Here is a 20078-nt window from a genome sequence, read left to right as displayed (position 1 = left end):
GGGGCAGCCTGGCAAGCAACAGGTGAATGTAGCGAGGAGGGGGTTTCAATGGCAGGAGAAAGGTACATGGGTCAGAGGTGAAAGGGAGACATAAGGGTGTTAGAAAAGGAGAGAAATGATAGGGGGAATTGTAAAGCTGGAGGGAGGGGTATTAGGAGGGGTATTGGTGGAAAGAGATGGGGAGGGGAAAGAAAGGAAATACAATGGAGATGCGGCGTTAAGGGCCTGTCTCACTTGGGCGTCATTTACGCGACATCATTTACGTACATGGAGTGTATTATGCGAGCATGGCGTGCATTACGAGCGCATGGTGCGTGGTGACGTCGGCAGTGACACGCGGTCTCGTGCGGCGCCCCAGGATTTTGGAATTCACAAAATCTTCGCGCGCCACCTGCGTGACGCGCAAACGAGGCCCAAGTTTTACACTCTTTAGTGTAAAAGGTGAACGTACAGAAGAGAGGAAGGAGCAGGGTGACTGGGCGGTGTGGAATGGAGAGATGGCTGGAAAAATGGTGGGACATCTATAATTTTAAGATTTGCACGAGATATGAAACGTGAAATAGTAAATTGATCATAACATGGTGAAAGAAATGTAACATCCAGAACCGTGAAATGAGGGAATGGGAAGAAAAAACAAAATGGTATAATTTCAGATAAGGTGCAATTATAGGGAGACCTGGCTTTGTGTGTACTGCAGTTTATAAGGCCAGCAGAAGTACGGAAAGCATCCAGAATACCAGGCCTGGTAGATTAACCACTTCAAAAGCAGGAGTGATTGTACACATTTTTGCTTCAGCTTGAGTACTGGATTCAGATCTGGTCACATTTTAGGAAGGATGATGTTGATGCAGAGGAGGTTTACTATAAAAACAGTGACAGGAGAAAGAAACTGGGTTTGAACACCTTAGAGTTGAGAGGGTAAAGGGGGATTTGAAGGAACGCATTCATAATCCTGGAAAAGTTTTAATATAAAGGAAGGAGACACAATATCCAAGATGAGTTGTAACCAGGCGCATTATGGTAATCAGCAAAACAAATAACATCCTTCTCAAAGCAGGCATTGGACGAAGGGTCTCAACCCGAAACGTCACCCATTTCTTCTCTCCACAGATGTTGCCTGTCCCGCTGAGTTACTCCAGCATTTTGTGTCTATCTTTGGTGTAAACCAGCATGTGCAGTTCCTTCCTACACAGGCATAGGAATGATGCACTCTGCGTCTCCGTCTCAGGGGTCTCATTCTACGAAAGGGGAGACAATGATTCTCCCCGTTGGATTGCAACCTTGTCGTGGTCGGGGAGCTTGTGTGTCTCAGTGACCCCTAGAGCTACGCCAGCGGGAGATTCGTCTCCTGTTAGGGTCTCCCATGCTGGACAGGTCGAAGGGTAGAGGCGAGATGAAGAGCGATCCACTGGTCCTCCAGGTTGGAGGTTGAGCACTGGGCTAACAACCCGGTCTCGTAAAACAAATATGTTACAGAAACAGCAACTGAAGGAATCAACAAGGGGTGGAGGACCTTCGTTGCTGCCCTACAGGCCAGGAGGCATAATAGGCAGTAAGAGAGAGAGAGAGAGAGACAGGGGACAATGATTGCAAATTTATTTGAGGAATTACAGCAGAGTGGGAGGGGGAAAGTACTGAGTGGAGGCAACCAGCGATTAGCTCTGGAACTGGAATCAATTCAGTTTCCATTTTGTATAACGTTGTTGCAAAACTGCATCTTATGGAGGATTGCACTAAAGAATGTGAAAGATGAACTTTGTCCTGGTGCCTGCTGATCTGCCGTGGTAGCCCTCACTGTGTGTTCATGGCACTTAGCTGAATCAATTTGATAGGAGGGGCGTCAAATGTGGGTTGACATCGCCCCTGCTTGCTTTAAGCATTTTGGAATGCCTCTTGAAAACTTTTTGGGAAAGTGCAAGTTAGTCTTTTAAAAGACTAGTGGGCACGGTGGAGCAGCGGTAGAGTTGCTGCCTTGCAGCGCCAGTGACCCAGGTTACATCCCGACTACGGGTGCTGCTGTACGGAGTTAGTACGTTCTCCCCGTGACCTGCGTGGGTTTTCTCTGAGATAGAAACATAGAAAATAGGTGCAGGAGAAGGCCATTCGGCCCTTCGAGCCAGCACCGCCATTCATTGTGATCATGGCTGATCGTCCCCGAGATCTTCGGTTTCCACGCACACTCCGAAGACGTGCAGGGCTGTAGATTAATTGGCTTGGTAAATGTAACAATTGTCCATAGTGTATGTAGGATAGTGTTGATTTGGGGGGGATGGCTGGTCAGAATGGTCTCGGTGGGCCAAAGTACAAAGAGGAAATATTGAGTTACTCAGCGAGGCATGAGGTGAAGAGAGAAATAGGAGTTAACATTTCAGGTTGGTGATATGGCAGTGGTTGACTTGAAACATAAGCTCTGGTTCTCTCTCCATACGGTCTCTTAAGGGAGTGAAAGCTGCTCTGTGAATGGAAGTCACAATCGATGTCATGCTACAATTCAGGCCACGGTGTCTCAGGACCGCGTGCCAAGGCACTGGGATTTCTCGATCAGAATGTGTAACTGGAAGTGAACGGGTCAGGCAGCATCTCTGGAGAGTAGGAATGGGTGACGTTTCGGATCAGACCCTTCATCCTGCTTTGAGCAGGATGTTATTTATTTTGCTGATTACCTTAATGTGCCTGGTTACAACCCTTCTTGGAAATAGATTTTCCTTCCTTTATATTAATACCTTTCAAGGATTTTGGATGCGTTCCTCCAAATCACCCTTTACCCTCTCAACTCTAAAGTGACCAAACCCAGTTTCTCTCTTCTGTCACTGGGTGGTATTATAATAAACCTTCTCTGCACCAGCGCATTGGGAGCAGTAAGTAGGAAGGAACTGTAGATGCTGGTTTACGCGGAAGATAGACACAAAATGCTGGAGTAACTCAGCGGGACAGGCAGCATTTTGTCTTGAGAGCAGTCAGTATTACAGTCGAAGAGATGCTCAAGGCTGACGCATATGAAGGTAGACAAATCTCCCGGGCTGCATCAGATATATCCGAGGACAATGTGGGAAACTAGAGAAGAAATTGCAGGAGCCCTCGCTGAGATTTACGAGCTGTCATTAAATACAGGTAAGGTGCCGGAAGACTGGAGGGTGGCAAATGTTGTGCCTCTATCCAAAAAGGAATGCAGCGAAAGAACTAGGAGCTATCAACCAAAGATCATAGATCCGCTCTAAGATCTTTGCTATCAACCAGTGAGCTTAACATCTGTAGTCTGTAAATTACTGGAGAGTATTCTGAGGGATAGGATATACATGCATTTAGATGGATGGACAAGAGATGATTAGGGGTAGTCAGCATGGTTTGTACGTGGGATGTCGTGTCTCACAAATCTGATTGAGCTGTTTGAAGACGTGACCAAAATGGTTGATAAGGGCAGAGCTGTAGATGTTGCGATGTTGATTTCAGCAAAGCATTCAACCAAGTTCCACATGGTAGGCAGCTCTGAAAGGTTCGATCGCATGGGAACCGAGGAGAGATAGCTGAATGGATAGAAAATTGGCTTCATGGGAGGAAGCAGAGGGTGATGATGGAAGATTGCTTCTCGGACTGGAGGCCTGTGACTGGTGGTGTGCCTCAGGGTTCGGTGCTGGGCCCGTTACTGTTTGTCATCTACATCAATGATTTGGATGAGAATGTACATGGCAAGATTAGCAAGTTCGCAGATGGTACAAAACTGGGTGGTTTTGCAGATAGTGAAAATGGTTGTGAAAAATTGCAGCAGGATCTGGATAGGTTGGCCAGGTGGGCTGAGGAATGGTTGATGGAATTTATTACAAAGAAATGTGAGGTGTTGCATTTTGGAAAGTCTAACATGACAAAGGTCGGGCTCTGGGGAGTGTTGTCGAGCAGGGGGATCTAGGAGTGCAGGTGCATGGTTCCTTGAAGGTGGAGTCACGGGTAGATGGGGTAGGTTAAAAAGACTTTTGGATATTGGTCTTTACCAATCAGAGTATTGTATAAAAGCTGGGTGGTCATGTTACAGTTGTATAAGATGTTGGTGATGCCACATTTAAAGTATAGTGCTCAGTTCTAGGCACCATGTTATAGGAAAGATGGTGTTAAATTGGAACGGGTGCAGAGAGGATTTACAAGGATGTTGCCAGTACTTGAGAGTCTGAGCTAAAGGGAGAGGTTGAGCAGGTTGAGCCTCTATTCCCTGGTGCATAGGAGGATGAGGAGTGACCTTATAGAGGTGTATAAAATCATGAGTGGACCCACAGAGATGGACGCACAGAGTCTCTTGCCCAGAGTGGGGGAATCGAGAAGCAGAGGGCATAGGTTTTAAGTGAGGGGGGAAAGATTCTTTAGGAACCTGAGGGGCAACCTTTTAACACAAAGGAATAGGAATAGGAATACTTTATTGTCACATGTGGCTTGGCATAGTGAGATTCTTTTTTTTGAATTTACTTTATTAGAAGCGATTGTACAAGGATAAGGCGATCGACATAACAGTTATACAATTATTGTACAGCTTCATTTTTAACGTTAGAACCTAAATTTAAAAAAAAGAAAAAAATGAAAAAAATGAAAAAGAGAGAAAAAAGAAGAGAATGAAGAAAGAGAAAATAAGAAAAAGCGAGAAAAAGACCCCAGTGAGATTCTTTGCTTGCATAAACAATGTATACAAATAACAGCCGCCAACGGCGCTGACAAAGTTACAAAGCCGGCTCCCCCTTTTGTCCCCGACGCCCCCACCCCCCCACGGGGTCCCAATTGTCCATTGTTCTCCCCCCACCTCCGTCACGGCGGCCCCCCCCCCCCATTGTCCATCGTTCTTCTTCCCCCTCCCTCACGGTGGTCCTTCACGCTCCCATCGACCGCGGGTCGACCCACGAAGCATCGCCTGTGCCGCGAGACTTCACCACCGCCGAGGGTGGTGGTGTATGCCACGAGCTGCCGGTGTAGGTAGTTGAGGCAGGGACGATCGCTACATTTATGAAGCAATTAGGCAGGTACATGGAGCCTGGACTCTGCACTGGGCCTGCAGCCTCCACGCTGCTTACTCCCACTCTCCTGGACTTAACTCCACCGGGTCCTAGCGCCCGTCTGCCCAGCCTTGCTAACCTCAGTGGCTGCTCCACTGACCCTCCCCCATCCCCCCCAACCATGTCACACCCGCTCTTCCCCACCCACATTACAGCCCTCTCTCCCCCCCACCCCCTGACCACCCACCACCCCTCCAACACCCACAACCACCCCCCCACACATCGCCCCGTCCCCAGTCTACCCACCTGCCTTCCTCTGGCCCCAACTCCTACCCCTGCCGGGTGTTCACCATCCCCCTCGACCTCCCCCTCTCCCCCATCCAACGGTCTGTCCTCAGCAGAGGTCTTACCTTTGTCCCCCTCCGTCCCCATCTCAATGAGTTCCGCGCCCACCATGACTTGGAGCGCTTCTACCGTCGTCTCCGCCTCACAGCGCACTTCCATGGGAAGGAGTCCTCGCCCCCTAATGATGACCCCTTTTCCCGTCTCCAACGCACCCCCTCCTCGTGGAACCCCCCTCATAAAGTCCCGGCTCTGGAACTCTTCATTCAGAACTGCCGCCGCGACGTCAACCGCCTCAACTTCTCCACTCCCCTGTCTCACTCCAATCTTTCCCCCTCTGAACGCACTGCCATCGAATCACTCCGCAAAAACCCAGATTGGGTCATCAAACCAGCCGACAAGGGAGGTGCCGTGGTAGTCTGGCGCGCCGATCTCTACAAAGCTGAGGCCACGCGCCAACTCTCGGACACCTCCTCCTACTTACCCTTGGACCATGACCCCACTGACGAGCACCAGGCCACCATTTCTAGCACCATCACCGACTTCATCAATTCCCACGCCCTACCTGACCAAGCTTCCAACCTCATTGTTCCCCAGCCCCGCACGGCCCGTTTTTACCTTCTCCCCAAAATCCACAAACCCGGCTCTCCCGGCAGACCCATTGTCTCTGCGTGTTTGTGCCCCACCGAACTCATCTCCACATACCTTGACTCCAACCTATCCCCCTTGGTCAAATCCCTCCCCACCTATGTTCTAGACACCTCAGACACTCTCCGCCGCCTCCACGCATTCCACTCTCTGGGCCCTCACCCCCTCATCTTCACCATGGATGTCCGGTCACTCTACACCTCCATCCCCCACCAGGATGGCCTCGGAGCCCTCCGGTTCTTCCTCGACCAGAGGGGCAACCTATACCCAGCCACTGACACTCTCCTCCGCTTAGCGGAGTTGGTCCTCACCCTCAACAACTTTACATTTGACTCCTCCCATTTCCTCCAAACACAAGGCGTAGCTATGGGCACACGCATGGGCCCCAGCTACGCCTGCCTCTTTGTCGGGTACGTTGAACAATCCTTGTTCGAGACGTACCAGGGCCCCATCCCCGACCTCTACCTCCGTTACATTGACGACTGCTTTGGTGCCACCTCCTGCACCTACACACAACTGACTGACTTCATCCACTTCACCACCAACTTCCATCCGGCACTCCAATACACCTGGACGATTTCCGACACTTCCCTACCATTCCTTGACCTCACCATCTCCATCGCAGGGGACAGACTCCTGACCGACATACATTACAAACCCACTGACTCACATGGCTATCTGGACTACACGTCTTCCCACCCTGCCCCCTGTAAAGACTCCATCCCCTACTCCCAATTCCTCCGCTACGCCGCATCTGTTCCCAGGATGAGACATTTCATACCAGGGCATCGGAAATGTCCTCGTTCTTCAGGGAACGGGGATTCCCCTCCGCCACCATAGATGAGGCTCACACCAGGGTCTCATCCATACCCCGTAACACTGCTCTCTCTCCCCATCTCCGCACACGCAACAAGGGCAGAGTCCCTCTGGTCCTCACCTTTCACCCCACCTGCCGGCAAATAGAACACATAATCCTCCGCCATTTCCGCCACCTCCAACGTGACCCCGCACTCGCCACATCTTCCCATCTCCCCCCATGTCTGCCTTCCGCAAAGACCGCTCCCTCCGCAACTCCCTCGTCAATTCTTCCCTTCCCTCCCGCACCACCCCCTCCCCGGGCACTTTCCGTTGCAACCGCAAGAAATGCAACACCTGTCCCTTCACCTCCCCCCTCGACTCCATTCAAGGTCCCAAGCAGTCATTCCAGGTGCGACAAAGGTTCACCTGTATCTCCTCCAACCTCATCTACTGCATCCGCTGCTCTAGATGTCAGCTGATTTACATCGGTGAGACCAAGCGTAGGTTGGGCGATCGTTTCGCCGAACACCTCCGCTCAGTCCGCAATAACCTGCCTGACCTCCCGGTGGCTCAGCACTTCAACTCCCCCTCCCATTCCCAATCCGACCTCTCTGTCCTGGGTCTCCTCCATTGCCAGAGTGAGCAACAGCGGAAATTGGAGGAACAGCACCTCATATTCCGTCTGGGGACCTTGCGTCCTTATGGCATTAACATTGAATTCTCCCAATTTGGCTAGTCCTTGCTGTCTCCTCCCCTTCCTTAACCCTCTAGCTGTCTCCTCCCACCCTCCCATCCGCCCGCCCTCGGGCTCCTCCTCCTCCTCCCCTTTTCCTTCTTTCTTTCCCCCCCCCACCCCCCATCAGTCTGAAGAAGGGTTTCGGCCCGAAACGTCGCCTATTTCCTTCGCTCCATAGATACTGCTGCACCCGCTGAGTTTCCCCAGCAATTTTGTGTACCTCAGGTACATGGATAGGACAGGTTTGGAGGGATATGGACCAAATGCAGGCATGTGGGATTAGTGTAGATGGGACATGTGGGCAAGTTGGGCCGAGAGGCCTGTCTCCAAACTGTATCACTCTAAGTAGACTTGACAATCCTATCTATATGGAAGTTTGCGGGTCTAGATCAGAAAGAGAGAGAATTGCTAGGGGCTGAAATTACGATAAAAGACATTGAAGAATCAATAAAGTCCTTAAAAAACGGAAAGTCGGCAGGACCCGATGGTCTAAATTCGGAATTTTATTAAAAAAATTATGATTTGCTTTCCCCACGCCTACAGACAATGTACAAATACGCTTATACTCAACAGAAACTCCCAGAAATTCTAAATGAATCTACAATCATACTTATACCAAAAACGGACAAGGATCTTGAAGACCCAAGTTCATACAGAGCTATAGCCCTCTTAAATACTGATCAGAAAATATTAACTAAGATTAATATTAATCTATCTAATAGATTGAGCTTAGTGATCAGCAAATTAATACATCCCGACCAAACAGGGTTTATTCCCAAACGGTATTCATTTTTTAATCTGAGAAGATTATTTAATATTATATACTCCAATAGAATCCCTAACGCAGTGCTAGCAATTATCTCGTTAGATGCTGAAAAAGCATTTGACCAGGTAGAATGGCCATATTTATTTTCGGTGATGGAAAAATTTCAACTAGGAGAGAAGTACTGTACATGGGTTAAATTGTTATATTCTAACCCAACAGCTAGAATATTAACAAACAAAATGTTATCAACTAAATTTAATCTCTCTAGAGGCTGTAGACAAGGATGCTCACTATCCCCACTATTATTTGCTCTTGCAATCGAACCCCTAGCAGAAAGCGTTAGAAACCATCCAGGAATATTGGATACAATACTAGAGACACAAGGAATAAAATCTCCTTATATGCAGATGATATACTAATATATATTACAAAATTAGAAACTGGTATTCCAAACCTATTAAATCTAATAACTCAATTTGGTCAGTTTTCGGGATATAGAATCAATTGGAATAAAAGCGAAATCATGCCAATAACAAAATTCAATTTACATACAATACAACAATCCCCTTTTAAAATAGTTAAAGATAAATTTAAATACTTAGGAATCTATGTAACTAAGACATATACCTCTTTATTTAAACTAAATTTCCCACCCTTACTGAATAAACTACATAAGAATATTCAATACTGGAAAACACTCCCCATTTCAATGCTTGGGAGAATTAATGCTATAAAAATGATTTTTTTACCGCAACTGCTGTACCTACTTCAATTAATTCCGATATATATCCCAAAAACTTTTTTTTAAAAAGTCGATTCCATTGTTACAAGTTTTGTCTGGGATTATAAGAATCATAGAATAAGTAAAAAACATTTATGTAAATCAAAGATAATGGAGGTCTGGCTTTGCCAAATTTCTTATTTTATTTTTGGGCAGTCCATATTAAAAACATGAATTTTTGGCTGGAAGAAATGGATCAACAACCAGATTGGCTAATGATGGAAAAGGAAGACTGTCTACCTTTTGAAATTGGACCGATCATATTTGCCCCCACAAAACTGCACAAAAAAACCTATAAAGAAAACCCCATAATACATAGTGGAATACGAATTTGGAAACAAATAAAAAAAGATTTAAAATTGAATAATATACCACTCTGCCTTCCCATTGTAAATAATCCTTTATTCAAATCATCCTTTATGGATAAAGGTTTCACACAATGGAAAAATCATGGAATCAAAAATATAGGACATCTTTATGGGAAAGGTACTTTTCTTTCATTTCAAGAGTTACAACAGAATTATGGACTGCACTCAAATAATTTCTTCAGATATCTACAAATTAGAGATTATGTTAAATCTAATACACAAGTTTACAGGAATAGGGAATCAGAAATTCTTGATGAATGTCTGAACAAGCATCCTAATACTGAAAAACTAATAGCTTATATTTATAACACCCTACTAAATAACGAGGTACCACCGACCGAACCATATAGATACAAATGGGAAAATGAAATAGGTCATCCTATCACGAAAGATATGTGGGACGAAAGTTTACAACAAATACATCAATGTTCATTAAATGCCAGACATACTTTAATACAATTCAAGGTCTTACATAGACTACACTTCTCTAAAATAAAACTAAATAGAATCTTCCCACAAATCTCTCCTATTTGTGATAAATGTCTACATTTAGAGGCTAATTTAACACATACGTTTGCAAACTGTATAAAACTTAAACATTTCTGGACAGATATTTTTGAAATAACTTCAGAAGTTATTAATACAAAACTGGACCCAGACACAAAATTAATAATACTTGGAATATCAGAACAAAGCTTAACACTCACAACAAACCAAAGAAACTTCCTCAATTACAGTATAATAACCGGAAAAAAATTAATATTAAAATTTTGGAAAGGCCCTACAACCCCCACAATTAAAATGTGGATTACGGAAATGTCGGAGACCCTATACTTAGAAAGAATTAGACTTGTCTTAATGGACAAACAAGATCTTTTCCATAAAATTTGGGCTCCATTCATTAACTATCTGAAGGGATAGATTGGCATAGCACGAGGACCCAGCTGAAACTTGAACTCAGGAACAGATGAAAAGCTATACTTTATAACCTACGAACCTATCTCCATTGATGTATTACAGGTAACCCATTCCACCTCCCTTGTTTTTCTGTTGTGTTGTTTTTTTTTTTGCTTTCTTTTTTATTTGTAACTTTCTACCCTCTCTTTTTCTCGCTTTCTATAAAAAATAAAAATACTAGAAGCAGAAGTAATTGATAATGGAAAATTTTAATAATGTATGACTGATGTATATGAAAATTTTTTTTTTACTATAATATGTAACTACATTTTATAATATGTCTACTTCTAATAAATAAATTTTTAAAAATAAATAAATAAATAAATAGATTTTTAGAAAAACAATCCTATCTATATGTGACATTGGGCATGCAGGCACCTTGGAGGCTCGCTCTACACATGGCAGTGTTGACCCGGCACCTGGTGAAAGAAAACCGCATCCTGTGCTTCAACTGAACACAGCTTCATTCAGTGGAATCAAGGAACTGTGTGGACACAAGAAATTGCAGGTGCTGCTTAAAAAACCCAGCACAAAGTAACTCAGCGGGTCGGGCAGCATCTCTGGAGAAGACGTACAGGTGACGTTTTGGGATGGGACCCTTCTTCAGATGCAGGCTGTGTGTGTCAGAGGACCACACGCGCGCACTCACTACCTGTGTGTGAACTGCTGCTTTCAACAACAGTCATGTACAATGCTCACTACCTGTGTGTGAACTGCTGCTGTCAACAACACAGTCATGTACAATAGACAATAGACAATAGGTGCAGGAGTAGGCCATTCGGCCCTTCGAGCCAGCATTGCCATTCAATGTGATCATGGCTGATCATCCACAATCAGTACCCCGTTCCTGCCTTCTCCCCATATCCCCTGATTCCGCAATCTTTAAGAGCCCTATCTATTTATCTCTTGAAAGTATCCAGACAACCGGCCTCCACCACCCTCTGAGGCAGAGAATTCCACAGACTCACAACTCTCTGTGTGAAAAAGTGTTTCCTCACATCTGTTCTAAATGGCTTACTCCTTATTCTTAAACTGTGGCCCCTGGTTCTGGACTCTCCCGACATCGGGAACATGTTTCCTGCCTCTAGCGTGTCCAAACCCTTAATAAGCTTATATGTTTCAATAAGATCCCCTCTCATTCTTCTAAATTCCAGAGTATACATGCCCAGCCACTCCATTCTCTCAGCATATGACAGTCCCGCCATCCCGGGAATAAACCTTGTGAACCTACGCTGCACTCCCTCAATAGCAAGAATGTCCTTCCTCATATTTGGAAACCAAAACTGCACACAATACTCCAGGTGTGGTCTCACTAGGGCCCTGTACAACTGCAGAATGACCTCTTTGCTCCTATACTCCTCTTGTTATGCAACACACCCACTGCATAACTCGTTCTTCCTGTTTGGGCAAAGAAATGAAACCAAAGCAAGTTTCTTACTCCAGTGAAAGACACATCTCACCAGATCGTGTTTGATTTCCAAACTAAGGTCCAGCTTGATGTCAGCAAATGAATTACTTTCCAGAACAGATGAGGTCACTTTGCATCTAATAAGCAGGAACTCGGTTGCCAACTAAAGTCGAAAGTAATTTTGCAATAATTAAATTCCTTCCTTGCTGCTTAGTGTATAAGAATCTATCGATCTAAGTCAGCCTTGTCATTATGTATTATACTTCAACTCCGTACATCAGAGAAAATTATGTGGTGGGAGAGACTTTACATTTTTAATATGTTTACCAAACAATTAACCTGTTGTTTCCTGTTCAACAAAGTGTAGCTATGCCCCGACAACATGTTTTCTGGAGGTGCCAGCTGCATAGCTGCATGAATTAGCAAGCCCTTCAGCAAAGCCTGACTTTGTTCTTGACGAACGTCTACACATCATCATTTTCCAACATGCAACAAGAAGGGTGGTGTAGCTGGCAGATTCGCTGCCTCACAGCTCCAGCTACACAGGTTCAATCCAATCCTCCAGTGCTATCTGTGTGAAGTTCGGACATTCCTTTAAAAGCCTGGGGTGCTCCGGTTTCCTCCCACATCCTAAGGACGTGCGGGTTTGCAGATTGATAAGCCAGATTGATAAGCCAAAATTGCCCCAGTTTGGTTTAGGTTAGTAATACAGAATGGACTCAGGCCCTTCGGCCAACCTAGTCCACGTCAACCTTTGATCAAATGTGTAGGAAGGAAATGCAGATGTCGGTTTAAACCAAAGATAGACACAAAATGTTGGCGTAACTCGGCGGGACAGGCAACACCTCTTGAGAGAAGAAATGAAGAGATGCTGCCTGTCCCGCTGATTTACCCCAGCATTTTGCGTTCACATTAGTTCTACGTCAATCCCACTTTCGCATCCACTCCCTACACAGAAGGGGCAATTTACAGAGGGCCATTAACCTGCAAGCCCACACATTTTTGAGACGTGGGAGGAAACTAGAGCATCTGAGGAAAAACCTTGTGATCAGGGAGAACGTGCAAACTCCACACAGACAGCCCCTAAGGTCAGGATCACAACTGGCCTCTGGCGCTGTGAGGCAACAGCTGTATCAGCTGCACCACCGTGCCACCCGGTGTGGGCGAGGGGTAGAGTCTAGGGGGAGAGAAGACGGGAATGAGAGAAGAATGACATGGCTGCCAAACACTTTAACTCCCCATCCCATTCCCACACTAACCTTTCTCTCCCCCGCAAAACGCAAATTGGAGGAACACCATCTCACATTTCGCTTGGGCAATTTACAACCCAGTGGTATGAAAATTGATTTCTCTAACTTTAAGTAACCCTTGCATCCACTCTCTCTCCATCCACCCCCCCCACATCAACTTCAACATTATCCTGTTGAGTCTCATTGTCTGTGCTTGTTCTCACCCTGCACACACACAGCTAACAATGTTCTGTTTGCTTGATCATCGTTACTTTTTTACATATCTATCATTTAAATTGTCTCTATCTCTTCACCGCCGTCTATATCTCTTGGTTCCCTTTCCCCTGACTCTCGGTCGGAAGAAGGGTCTCGACCCGAAACATCGCCTAATCCTTCTCTCCAAAGATGCTGCCTGTCCCGCTGAGTTACTCCAGCTTTTTGTGTCTATCTTTGGTTTAAACCAGCATCTGCCGTTTCTTCCTACACATGTAATATGTGTAGGATTATGGAAATGGGTGCATGATGGTCAGCACTAATCACCCAGTGGGCTGAATGGACTGTTTCTATGTGTAGGAAGGAACTCCAGATGCTGGTTGAAGAAGGGTCTCTATCAAAACATCACCTCTTCCTTCTCTCCAGAGATGCTGCCTGTCCCGCTGAGTTACTTCAGCTTTTTGCGTCTATCTTTGGACTGCTTCTGTGTTCCATCACGACAATTCTATGGGCAGGCAAGAGAAAACTCTGGGGGAGAGTTCTTCTTCCTCCAGCAGGCAGAGACTAAGCTACGAATCAATAACGTTACTTGTGGCTATCTTAAGGAATTCTTTAATCACTGCATCACATCACATCACATCAAGGGGAAAAATACAGGGAATCGGTCCTGCCATGAAATGTATTTCCTGGTATTTTCTACCACTTAAATTAATAGTCTGTACAGCTTGATATGCAGCCATAAGAGGCACTGGCGGAAAACCGGTTTGCTTAACAATCCATAGGGTCTCGACCCAAAACGCCACCCATTCCTCCTCTCCAGTCCCGCTGAGTTACTCCAGCTTTTTGTTCTATCTTCTTTGCTTAACAATCGCCCAGCTGCTTGTCATCGAGCAAACTGCAGAGAGTGTTTGGATCACCAGAAAGTCGCAGCAACACTGCGCTGACAATCCGCTGATGAGCCTGCACAGTGCTCATCTGAAACAGGCATGTTGGGAGGGAGTGAGTTGGGCTGGAGTAAGGTGGGTTGGATAAAGACACAGAATGCAAGGAATGGGTAGTGGGTTAGTGCAATTGAATAGATTAAGTGGACTGCACATGATAATATCACCCTGCATCACATCACAGTGAGGTTAGAATAGTAAATATTACGTTCCATGAAGTACCAGGGTAGTTAGGTGGGGGACCATTGTGAAGTAGATTATGATTGAGATAATCTTGCAGCTGGGTAGCAAGTGTATTAGGGCAGAGATCCTGTCAAAGGTAAGAGATAGAAACATAGAAATTAGGTGCAGGAGTAGGCCATTCGGCCCTTCGAGCCTGCACCGCCATTCAATATGATCATGGCTGATCATCCAACTCAGTATCCCGTACCTGCCTTCTCTCCATACCCTCTGATCCCCTTAGCCACAAGGGCCACATCTAACTCCCTCTTAAATATAGCCAATGAACTGGCCTCAACTACCCTCTGTGGCAGAGAGTTCCAGAGATTCATCACTCTCTGTGTGAAAAAAGTTTTTCTCATCTCGGTTTTAAAGGATTTCCCCCTTATCCTTAAGCTGTGACCCCTTGTCCTGGACTTCCCCAACATCGGGAACAATCTTCCTGCATCTAGCCTGTCCAACCCCTTAAGAATTTTGTAAGTTTCTATAAGATCCCCTCTCAATCTCCTAAATTCTAGAGAGTATAAACCAAGTCTATCCAGTCTTTCTTCATAAGACAGTCCTGACATCCCAGGAATCAGTCTGGTGAACCTTCTCTGCACTCCCTCTATGGCAATAATGTCCTTCCTCAGATTTGGAGACCAAAACTGTACGCAATACTCCAGGTGTGGTCTCACCAAGACCCTGTACAACTGCAGTAGAACCTCCCTGCTCCTATACTCAAATCCTTTTGCTATGAAAGCTAACATACCATTCGCTTTCTTCACTGCCTGCTGCACCTGCATGCCTACTTTCAATGACTGGTGTACCATGACACCCAGGTCTCGCTGCATCTCCCCTTTTCCTAGTCGGCCACCATTTAGATAATAGTCTGCTTTCCTGTTTTTGCCACCAAAATGGATAACCTCACATTTATCCACATTATACTGCATCTGCCAAACATTTGCCCACTCACCCAGCCTATCCAAGTCACCTTGCAGTCTCCTAGCATCCTCCTCACAGCTAACACTGCCCCCCAGCTTAGTGTCATCCGCAAACTTGGAGATATTGCCTTCAATTCCCTCATCCAGATCATTAATATATATTGTAAATAGCTGGGGTCCCAGCACTGAGCCTTGCGGTACCCCACTAGTCACTGCCTGCCATTGTGAAAAGGACCCGTTTACTCCTACTCTTTGCTTCCTGTTTGCCAGCCAGTTCTCTATCCACATCAATACTGAACCCCCAATGCCGTGTGCTTTAAGTTTGTATACTAATCTCTTATGTGGGACCTTGTCGAAAGCCTTCTGGAAGTCCAGATACACCACATCCACTGGTTCTCCCCTATCCACGCTACTAGTTACATCCTCGAAAAATTCTATAAGATTCGTCAGACATGATTTACCTTTCGTAAATCCATGCTGACTTTGTCCAATGATTTCACCACTTTCCAAATGTGCTGCTATCCCATCTTTAATAACTGACTCTAGCAGTTTCCCCACTACCGATGTTAGACTAACTGGTCTGTAATTCCCCGTTTTCTCTCTCCCTCCCTTCTTAAAAAGTGGGGTTACGTTTGCTACCCGCCAATCCTCAGGAACTACTCCAGAATCTAAAGAGTTTTGAAAGATTATTACTAATGCATCCACTATTTCTGGAGCTACTTCCTTAAGTACTCTGGGATGCAGCCTATCTGGCCCTGGGGATTTATCGGCCTTTAATCCATTCAATTTACCCAACACCACTTCCCGACTAACCTGGATTTCACTCAATTCCTCCAACTCCTTTGACCCGCGGTCCCCTGCTATTTCCGGCAGATTATTTATGTCTTCCTTAGTGAAGACGGAACCAAAGTAGTTATTCAATTGGTCCGCCATATCCTTGTTCCCCATGATCAACTCACCTGTTTGATGGTGCAGATTAGGACAGAAATGTTTTAAGAGGCAACAGAGAGCACAAGCTGAAGGAGGTTAACCAGCATGGATGTAGAGGAGTCCTCTATAACATATTAAACATGTAGCATCAATATGTTCTTACACTGTATTATGTGTTTTGCTTAAATGATGCATTCTAAAGGAAACCAAACTTTAAACATTTGTACATGCCCCTGAGGCAAGTATCTTCCTGGTCCGAGAACACTGATTGCAATTATTGAGAAGCACATCAGCATCTCTACTTCCTGAGAAGATTACAGTGAGTTGGTTGTCCAAGGAGGACTCTCGTTAACTTCTACAGGTGCATAGTAGAGAGCATGCAGACCGGTGCATCATGGCTTGGTTCGGCAACTTCAGCGCCCTGGAGCGGAAAAGACTACAAAAGTAGGTAAACACTGCCCCAGTCCATCATTGGCTCTGACCTCCCATCCATCGGGGGATCTATCGCAGTCGCTGCCTCAAAAAGGCTGGCAGGATCAAGGACCCACACCATCCTGGCCACACACTCATTTTCCCGCTACCTTCAGGTGGAAGGTACAGGAGCTGAAGACTGCAACGACCAGGTTCAGGAATAGCTACTTCCCCACAGCCATCAGGCTATTAAACTTGGCTCGGACAAAACTCTGAAAATTAATAACCCATTATCTGTTATTTGCACTTTATCAGTTTATTTATTCCTGTGTGTATATATTTATATAATGGTATATGGACGCACTGATCTGTTTCTGTAGTCATGCCTATTATGTTCTGTTGTGCTGAAGCAAAGCAAGAATTTCATTGTCCTATCAGGAACACATGACAATAAACTCTCTGAATCTTGAATCTAGTGCATCAGGAACAAGGATTGTGTGGAAGCAAGGGTAAGTTCAATGGGCAAGAGAGCAGTTTCAAGCCAGGGAGTGGACTGCTGAACTCAAGCTCGATTCTCTCCGTCCTTAAAAATAACAAACTATGGCCTTATTTCTAAGCAGTCAGTGGTTCATTTCTAGCGTATGCATTATAGTATCCCAACGAGTAATGTGATGTCACTAGGACTTGTCATGCAAAGGGTAGAGCTACAGGGTGACATCCCTTGCTGTGATGCAATGACAGTGCAGCATGACATCACAGTGACGTTGCAGCGTAACATCACTGTTTTCTGATGTCACTGCCGTGTGGCGTCATTGTGATGTGATGTTACTGCAGTGTGATGTCAGTGATGTGATGTCACTGCAGTGTGATGTCACAGTGATGTGATGTCACTGCAGTGTGATGTCAGTGATGTGATGTCATTGCAGTGTGATGTCACTGCAGTGTGAAGTCACAATGATGTGATGTCATTGCAGTGTGATGTCACTGCAGTGTGAAGTCACAGTGATGTGATGTCATTGCAGTGTGATGTCATTGCAGTGTGATGTCACTGTAGTGTGATGTCACTGTAGTGTGATGTCATTGCAGTGTGGCGTCACTGTGATGTGATGTCACTGCAGTGGTGTGATGTCACTGGGGCGATACCGCACACTGTGTGAGGTCACAGGGCCATGATGTCACTGCACAGAACGTCACCGTTAAGTGACATCACTGCACTGTGATTCCATTGTGAGGTGACATCAGGGATCTGGTGTGGCATCAGGGGTCCCACTGGGAAGATCGCTGTGATGTGACTCCTCACGCTGCAATGTGAGGAGGCGGCAGGACTTTATGCAGCAAATCCCCAAACGTCTCTGCAAAATTCCCCTGCCCACATCTTGCTGGCCCTACCCCCTTCCCTCCAGAATTAAGTGTTTGCTTTTAAAGTTACAGCATTGAACCAGACTCTTCAGCCCAGCGAGTTCATGCTTGCAATTGATCACCCGTTCACACAAGTTCTATGCGATCCCAATTTCTCATCATCCCTCCCTACACACTCGGGCCATTAACAGGACCCAATTAACCCCACAAACCCGACGTATTTGGGTGCGTGGGGAGGAACCGGATCACCCGTCGTAATCCCAGGCGTTCACATGAAGAACTTGCAAATGTCCACAGACAGCGGCCGAGGTCGGGATCGAACCCGGGTCTGTGGTGCTGCGAGGCAGCGGCTCGACCAGCTTGGCCACGGTGCCAGCAGGAGAGGTTGGTGTGGTGTGCCCGCCGCCGCTCCTCCTGCCCCGCGCAACTGCCCGGCTCCTCGCCGCCCTGGGCTGGGATTGCCGCGGACATCGGGAACTCCCGCCAGCGAAACACACACACACAGCCGACACTAAACTAAATCGCATCTCGCAACAACGCGGCAAACGCTGACCACCGTGTCAAAGTTTGTCAAACTTCACCGCCCTCGCGCTGCACGTAAACTTTCCTCCCCGGGGCATCGACTTACCCAGGTGAGGTGGACTAGAAGGCGATGGTCAGGCCGATCCCAGAATCATCCAGATACTTCAGCCCAGCTTCGGGTGGGGACGAAGTGGCCGGCGGCTGCACCGGACCCCGACCTCCGCTCTACGCCCTGGCCGCGGTGTCAGCCCTGGCCCGGGCCGGAGAGACAGACCTCCATCACCCTCCCCCTCGGGAGCCTTGGCTGCTCGTCTGGCCAGCACCTCGGCGTTGCCAGCGACCTAAGACAGGGCTGTTGGAGAGGGAGGATATACAGGGACCTCCCATCGGTTCTCTCTATGGATCCCGGGCCAGGAAACGAGGAGGAGTTTGCGCCTCCAGGAAGAAGAAGTCGATTTAGCTCTGCTTCGCTCTCACGTTGACTTGGCAAAGCTTCGGAGACTCTCCTTCGCTGCCTCGACGATTTGCAGAGCAACGGAGCCGACCATGCCGGCTTTCAGTCACTGACCCTCCCTCCGCCTGCAGATCTCTCATGGGCAGCGCGGCTAACGGAGCTGAAGAAAGGTCTGACCCGAAACTCCACCTATTCCTTCTCTCCAGAGATGCTGCCCGCCCCGACCCGCTGACTTACTAAAGGGCCTGTCCCCTTGCATGCGTTTGCGCGACCAAACGGAAGCGGAGTTGTCTACAATAGTAGACCCAGGTCTGTGTTACAGGCTGGACAGATTAAAGGTTCAGATGTTTTGCAGAATAATGGGCACACCACACACGAATGAGTTAAAGGCTGGCTGAATCGAGGGATTCAGATGATTTATGCAAAGACTAGCTGGCCAGGGTAAGAGACTGGAATCTCATCAAAGTGATTCAAATTTGATTATTATAGTGTTAAATAATAGATACCCTTTAGTGTGTTTCAAGCGAGGATCATTTATACTTTTTTTTCGGGATCTGATCGTCACTGTCAAGCCTGGTGCGTATTGCCCATAGCAACCGAGTGCTTTGCTGGGTTACAAAAGAGCCAACATAATTGTCGTGGTCCCAGAGTCACATGGAGACCTCGATTCCTCCCGCCAGAGACCGATGAGTCGCCAGCTTTCACTGGTGCCATCGTATCACCCGCAAACAGTAATTTGTAAACTCCAGAACATTAAAATTGATTCGAGTTGAAACTGCTGCCTCAAAATGGGATTTGAACTTGTTTTAGCAGTGGGAGCCTCTGGATAGTGGGTACCGGAACCGCAGATGCTGGTTACAAAAGATAAAGAGACAAAGTGCTGGAGTAACGTAGTGGGCCAGGCAGCATCTCTGGAGAACATGGACAGACTAATTGTGGGGAGGAGGGTGGGGGAGAAAACTAGAAGAAAGTAGGGGCAGGACAAAGTCTGGCAGGTAAGAGGTCACAGGTGAGGAGGGGGAGGGGGGGGGGGGGGGGTGTTGATAGACAGGATAGTGGGCCAGATTAAAGAAAAAGTGGTAGACCAAAGAATTGAAGAGTGA

At 46.6% G+C, this 20078-nt stretch overlaps 1 protein-coding gene across 1 annotated transcript in view; it reads right to left on the bottom strand.

Annotated features, from left to right (window-relative positions):
* LOC116976759 (tyrosine-protein kinase receptor TYRO3-like) overlaps positions 1–18986 on the bottom strand; it is an 85356-nt gene extending 66370 nt beyond the window's left edge. The window contains exon 1 of the mRNA XM_033026651.1: positions 18628–18986. The gene's annotated coding sequence lies outside the window, so the exon portion shown is untranslated. The remainder of the gene's footprint in view (positions 1–18627) is intronic.
* Positions 18987–20078: the final 1092 nt, after the last annotated feature.

Source organism: Amblyraja radiata, chromosome 9 (genome assembly GCF_010909765.2).
Source record: "Amblyraja radiata isolate CabotCenter1 chromosome 9, sAmbRad1.1.pri, whole genome shotgun sequence".
NCBI classification, from domain to species: domain Eukaryota; kingdom Metazoa; phylum Chordata; class Chondrichthyes; order Rajiformes; family Rajidae; genus Amblyraja; species Amblyraja radiata.
This window is presented reverse-complemented; position numbering and strand designations above follow the sequence as displayed.